At 32.4% G+C, this 6,737-nt stretch overlaps 1 long non-coding RNA gene across 3 annotated transcripts; it reads right to left on the reverse strand.

Moving 5' to 3' along the window:
* Positions 1-3,427: 3,427 nt before the first annotated feature.
* Positions 3,428-6,344, reverse strand: LOC111798010. 3 transcript variants are annotated; one of them, XR_002815640.1, is made up of 6 exons: positions 6,228-6,344; positions 5,871-6,120; positions 5,129-5,798; positions 4,186-4,274; positions 3,865-4,114; positions 3,428-3,786 (listed from the first exon to the last, which is right to left on the reverse strand). It is a non-coding gene; the product is annotated as an uncharacterized LOC111798010 (long non-coding RNA). The 3 variants fall into 3 exon arrangements; XR_002815641.1 differs by having other exon boundaries at positions 5,129-5,573; positions 5,646-6,120; XR_002815639.1 differs by having other exon boundaries at positions 5,129-6,120.
* Positions 6,345-6,737: the final 393 nt, after the last annotated feature.

Below are 6,737 nucleotides of genomic sequence, written 5' to 3' on the forward strand. Positions count from 1 at the left end.
GGAAAGATCAGAAGATTTGGGAGAAATACACTCAAATATAATAGTGTTACAGAATTAGAATACACTGAAATATAGTAGCGTTACAGAATACACGGAAACATAATAACATTACAAAATACACTGAAACTGTACTTAAATATAATAACGTTACAGAATACACTAAAACATGATAGCGTTACAGGACACACTGAAACATAATAGANAAGTCAAACTTTGACCTATTTATTCATTTGATCCAATATGAATCGCCATTTTAAAGACCTACTGAACACGACTCTCCACGATGGTATGATATTGTCCACNTTACAGGACACACTAAAACATGATAGCGTTACAGGACACACTGAAACATAATAGTATACACGGTTGCTGCTTATAATTTTAACTTGGCTAACTTAATTCATGTATACGAATTCATGTATACGCCCAGTCTTCTATTTTAAAAAACCATCTCCATCCCGACAATAATAATTATTGGAGTATCAAATAAGGGCAGGTAAGCNATTCCCTAAATTAGCCGATGTGGGACTTTCATCATCGAACAAGCCTGAGTCCCAACATATTATTCGACCTCACAAAAATATATAATAATGGTCGAACATTATTTGCAATTAGATAAATTTACAAAATATATAAAATAATAACTTTTAAAATTTTTAATTGGCTAAAATTAAAAATAAAAAAAAATTGAATTTTACCATTTTTATATAAAAAAAAATTTAAAGTTTATGTTGTTTATGAAAAATGTTTAGGTTAAATGTATAAAATTATAGAAGAGNTCCTAAATTAGCCGATGTGGAACTTTCATCATCCAACACCTCCCCTCGAACAAAGTGTGCCTCCCTTTAATCGAGGTTCGACTCCTTTGGAGTTTTAGTCATTTTTTACTACCTTCGAGGAGGATTGGCTCCTTTTCTTTTTGGAGTTCTTTGTTCGATATTTGAGGATTTACCAATCTATTGGCACGACTAAGTTTAGGGCATGGCTCTGATACCATGTTTAGACGAACACGAGGCCTCACATCAATGGAGTTAGTATTTCTCACTTATAAACCCATGATCATTCCCTAAATTAGCCGATGTGGGACTTTCATCATCGAACAAGCCTGAGTCCCAACATATTATTCGACCTCACAAAAATATATAATAATGGTCGAACATTATTTGCAATTAGATAAATTTACAAAATATATAAAATAATAACTTTTAAAATTTTTAATTGGCTAAAATTAAAAATAAAAAAAAATTGAATTTTACCATTTTTATATAAAAAAAAATTTAAAGTTTATGTTGTTTATGAAAAATGTTTAGGTTAAATGTATAAAATTATAGAAGAGTTATCTAATTTAATTTTTTACTGTTTTAAGTATTTAATTATATTTTATGTCTTTGAAAAATAGACAATAATAAGAGATAAGTTCTTGTTATTGGGACAATAAAGCCTCGATTTAGAAAATATAACAATTTTTTAAAGGCAAAATTTTGAATTTTTATTTTATTTATTAAAAAAAAGGAAATAGACGGAAATCAGAACAAAAAAGGAAAAAAAAGCTAAACATAGAATAGGAAGTTGTACCACCAACTATACTTTCAATCTCGTTTGACCTAAGTATGACACGTATCGCTTTTCTTTAGAAGAAGTACGTAACAAACCATATTTAAGAGTCGGATTAGGTACTTGATGATCTTGACATTCTCTAACAACATGATTTACGTTACCATCTCATCACTTTTAAAAGTGAAAACTATCCCTACAAACAAACACAAGTCTTTCAACCGTACTTTGTTTTAAGTAAACACGTTTAATCATGAAATTTCTATGAACCAAAAAGAAATGTGCATGTGCATGTTGTTGGTATAATAAAATATTGACCNTCGATATTTGAGGATTTACCAATCTATTGGCACGACTAAGTTTAGGGCATGGCTCTGATACCATGTTTAGACGAACACGAGGCCTCACATCAATGGAGTTAGTATTTCTCACTTATAAACCCTTGATCATTCCCTAAATTAGCCGATGTGGAACTTTCATCATCCAATAAGCCTGAGTCCCAACATATTCTTCGACCTCACAAAAATATATAATAATGGTCTAACATTATTTGCAAATAGATAAATTTACAAAATATATAAAATAATAACTTTTTTAAAATTTTTAATTGGCTAATTTTTATAAAAAAAAATTGAATTTTACCATTTTTACATAAAAAAAAAATTTAAAGTTTATGTTGTTTATGAAAAAAATGTTTAGGTTAAATGTATAAAATTATAGAAGAGTTATCTAATTTAATTTTTTACTGTTTTAAGTATTTAATTATATTTTATGTCTTTGAAAAATAGACAATAATAAGAGATAAGTTCTTGTTATTGGGACAATAAAGCCTCGATTTAGAAAATATAACAATTTTTTAAAGGCAAAATTTTGAATTTTTATTTTATTTATTAAAAAAAAGGAAATAGACGGAAATCAGAACAAAAAAGGAAAAAAAAGCTAAACATAGAATAGGAAGTTGTACCACCAACTATACTTTCAATCTCGTTTGACCTAAGTATGACACGTATCGCTTTTCTTTAGAAGAAGTACGTAACAAACCATATTTAAGAGTCGGATTAGGTACTTGATGATCTTGACATTCTCTAACAACATGATTTACGTTACCATCTCATCACTTTTAAAAGTGAAAACTATCCCTACAAACAAACACAAGTCTTTCAACCGTACTTTGTTTTAAGTAAACACGTTTAATCATGAAATTTCTATGAACCAAAAAGAAATGTGCATGTGCATGTTGTTGGTATAATAAAATATTGACCGCAAATTATTCCCTTCTTGCAACACCGCACCTGACTCACGATGCTCTTTTTAGCCTCTCGAAATTTGGGCCATCGAACAGTTGGGCTATCGTGAGCAAATGGCCCATTTTATTTGAGCCCGGCCCAATACATCATCGGTGTTTCCCTCTTGCATTTCATTTATTCATGGAAAAATATAAAAAATTCATTCAAAAAATTTAGATTAACAAATAATTATTTTAGTTTTTTAAAATAAATTTAAATTTATGATTATTCATATTTTTGTTATATTTTAATGGTTCTTTCATTGGATATAATCAAAATATCGATTGATTTCTCAGGTTGATATTGAATTTATGAACATATGAAATATGTTTACGTCAATGAAAATTTACCACAAGGATCAAATCTCATTTTGGCTCAACTCGCTTTGTTACCTTTAGTTCATAAACATTCAAAACCTACCTCTTAAATATATATATCAGCATGAATCTGTCCAAAACCTATCAACATGAAAAACTAAATAAATAAATAAATAAATATATATATATATATATATTGATTTAAATGCAAAATTTAAGAACATACTCTCTGAGCAAAACCCAAAGAAAAAAAATATAAAGGCCTTTCCAGATGGAAAAAAATAAGAGGATAAATGATTGAAAACTACGAAGGAATTGGCACCGATGCCAATTCGGTGAAGTCGAATCAGAAACAGGTGAATTGGAGAAAGAACCAATTGGCCCCACAGAATTTATGCCAAAGCAAATTAACAAACAGTCTTCATCTCTCTCTCTTTCTATATATATACGACCACTATTCTTCTGAACTCCCCAAGCTCAAACGACAGAGAGAAGAACAATGGGTTGGTTGATAAGAGAGAGGAGAGGCCCATCATGGAAACAAGGATGGGCAGAGCAGGCCTTGGCCTCCATAGCTCCTCCGCCAAGGCCTCTGCTTGCTGTTCTTGGAATCTTGGTCATTTTGCTATCTGTGTCATCATATTCAAGCTACAGATCCCAGGTGAAAAGAACAAAGGTCAATTTCAAGATCTTTTTCTTGTTATTACCTCTAGTGTTTGTGTTTGTTGGAAACTCGATTGTTAGATATGGTCGTCTTGTAATCATCACTCCGAGAACAAAGCTCGAGCCGGTATACGTCGCAGAAGGCACCGCTGCCTCACCTTGGGGTGCGGCGGCGTTGCTGGTGGTGTTGTTGGTTTTGATATCTTATCAGCCTTACTTCCACTCTAAATGGTTTCCATCAATATGGAGACCCTATTATTATTAGGCTGTGATGCTTTGGCTTTGCGTTGTTCCCTGCAGTATGTTCCTCTTAATTGCTACCTTCTCAATAATTCCACAAATATGTTGTGAGAGTACTAACTTACACATGCATACTGCTCCTTAATTTGAGAGATTTGAAAGGGGTCTTTGATTCACTTTCGACGTCTTTCTTCTGTTTTAAGCTCCCGTCCTCCTAATAACCAAAAAACGAAACATGTTATTGTTGAGAATTGTTAGGAGAGGAGTCCCACATCAGCTAATTAAGGGGTTGATCGTGGGTTTATAAATAAGGAATACATCTCCATCGGTACGAGGCCTTTTGGGTAAACCAAAAGTAAAGTCACAAAAGATTATGGTTAAAGTGGACAATATCATATCAAATGAAGAGCCGGAGGAAGAAGAATACACGATCACTACATCTAACCAGCCTAGAAGGATTGTCCATTCACAATATTCTTTCATTGTGATATCAGATTAAGTCAGTCTATCTTAATTGCTCACAAATTTGACATTATTGAGAGATCACAGGCATGAGGTAAAAAGGCATATTCATTTAGACAAAAATCTCTCAATCTCTTCGCTATTCGTTTGGAGAGGGGAACGAATCATTCCTTATAAGGGTGGGCTTGAGCAGTTACAAATGGTATCAGAGTCAAACACCGGGTAGAGTCCCAGCGAGGACGCTAGGCCCTCAAGAGGGTGGATTGTGATATCCCACATCGATTGAAGAGGAGAACGAAACATTCCTTATAAGGATATGCAAACCTCTCACTAATAGATGCGTTTTAAAACCGTGAGGGAAAGCCATGACAATATGTAGTAAACTTCAGTTCTGGTTTGTGCTAGGTTTCTCTTTCAGGACCCATGTTTCATATAGATTACAATTGTACTGGAGCAATATGAGCATCTCATTCCTAAAAAATGAAATTGGAAATGGATAGCTATAGTTGATAAATGGATCATATGCACACAGAACTTCAAACTTAGATAAAGAGAACAACAGAGCCTAGGAGTAATAGCTGAAGCAACAAGACAAGAAATTCTTACCTTTCCAGAATCTCCATTGCCACGAGGTGCTTGTGCAGAAGATGCCTTTTCTTTTTCCTTCACTCCTAATCCATAGGTTTTCTAGCCAGATGTGCATCGGTTTAACACCGATGCGCCAGTATGCTTTCTTGAGACTTCCAACTCATGAAAGATTCTACCAATTTCATCGTTTAATTTTTCTAGAATCAACCTCAATCTTTTCCAACTTACTTTCTAAGCCTGCTTTTTGTGCAATCCTTTTCATTATTCGAAGATTGAAGTTCTTCCATATTAGCAAGAAGATTTTCAATCTCTGCACGATTATGCCAGGAAGATTTTCAGAGCTCCTTTCGGATGCTAGCGTTTCTCGTAATCTCTGCATCTCGCAACTCTAGGTCTTGGAATTTCATGTTCTTTCGTTAGATTTTCCAACCTATAATGAACTTCCTGAAGAAACATCCTGAAACTATTTGAAAGCTACAACTACAAAGTTCAAAAAGAAAACATTGAAGAATTTAAAAGATACTGGATCACATACATATAGATCGGTGGTTTTAGCAGAGAGAGGGCTAAAAATTGTTTGAAATCTTGCAACTCGTTGTTAGTCATTTCGGCAACATAACAAAAATATCGATCGAGGAAATGCAACAATGTCAAAACCTAATGAACTTCTTGAAGAAACATCCCGAAACTATTTGAAAGCTACAACTACAAAGTTCAAAAAGAAAACATTGAAGAATTTAAAAGATATTGGATCACATACAGATAGATCGGTGGTTTTAGCAGAGAGAGAGCTAAAAATTGTTTGAAATCTTGCAACTCGTTGTTCATCATTTCGGCAACATAACAAAAATATCGATCGAGTGAAATGCAACAATGTCAACACCTACAAAAAAAAACCTGATATAATTTGACAAAGAAAAGCATCTCTCTCCTTCAAACTCATGTTGAAATCCGACTTCGATGCATCAAGCGATCGTTCCATATCTCGCAAAAACCAAATTCCCTTTCAACTACACAGAAACGCCCAAAATTTCTCAGCAACAACAGACTAAAATCTTCACGGCGTTCTTCTTAAATCGGAACAAAAGAGAGAGCGAATTAAAGACGGAACCGATACCTGGCAGATCAAATCTTCGTGAAGACGAGTAACTGAGGTCCACCGATCTTGTTGCAGTCTCCCTCCCGCGCCTTTTCAATTTTCATATTAATTTTAAAATTATATTTTCAAGTTAAGAAAATTATTATTTTAAATTTGGTATGTGAACTTATTTTACCATTATTTTGAGTTAAATATTTGAAATCAATATATTAAAATGACAAAAATATCCTTATACTATCCCTTCCATAGTTGATGACAAAATAGACATTTTAGAAATTTTACAACATGAAAATTTTATAATATATATATATATAAATAACAAAGAAAAAACTTAAAAATAGAAATAGAAGTAGTGTTTATAATAAATTTAATAATTAATAACATTTATTAGACATAAATTATAATAAATTTTATAATTAATAGTATTTATTAGGCATAATTTAAAAATGTTATAAGTCCTAATTTCTAGAGTAAATACGGAATGGAAATTGGATAATTTCTTTGAATTAAATGTGAGAAATTGTCTGT

Source organism: Cucurbita pepo, chromosome LG07 (assembly GCF_002806865.2).
Source record: "Cucurbita pepo subsp. pepo cultivar mu-cu-16 chromosome LG07, ASM280686v2, whole genome shotgun sequence".
In the NCBI taxonomy this organism is placed as follows: domain Eukaryota; kingdom Viridiplantae; phylum Streptophyta; class Magnoliopsida; order Cucurbitales; family Cucurbitaceae; genus Cucurbita; species Cucurbita pepo.